Below are 478 nucleotides of genomic sequence, written 5' to 3'. Positions count from 1 at the left end.
CATGTCTGTTGAAGCCTGGCCAACTTGAATGGGCACTGTCCCTTCGCAGGCTTCCCTTGAGGACGGGGGAGACAGCGCTCCCTTCCCTCCGGGGTTTGCTTTGTTACGGACTCTTTCTTCCCCTTCCCTTTTCTATAAAAGCTCCCTAAATGAACAAAAACCTAGGCCCAACCCACACCAAGCTTGTTCTTAAAGCAGAGAATGAAGCTTGCTTTTCCGAGTGCATTTAGAAATCTTTACTCTTCAGAACAAACTGAAGTTTCACACGAGACCATTGCCTAGCGCCGCTTAACTCCATTACTTAAGGGAGCCATCAGCCCAGAAAGGGCCGGCTCCAAGTGAAGATACGGTCTCAAATAGCTAGAGCGCAGCTGAATGAGCATAGAATCCCAGAACGGCAGGGGTTGGAAGGGACCTCTGGAGATCATCCAGTCCCCCCCCCCCCCGCTAAAGCAGGGTCACCTACAAGTGCCTCAAG

Source organism: Egretta garzetta, unplaced genomic scaffold, assembly GCF_000687185.1.
Source record: "Egretta garzetta isolate BGI_Z169 unplaced genomic scaffold, ASM68718v1 scaffold43, whole genome shotgun sequence".
NCBI lineage: Eukaryota > Metazoa > Chordata > Aves > Pelecaniformes > Ardeidae > Egretta > Egretta garzetta.
This window is presented reverse-complemented; position numbering follows the sequence as displayed.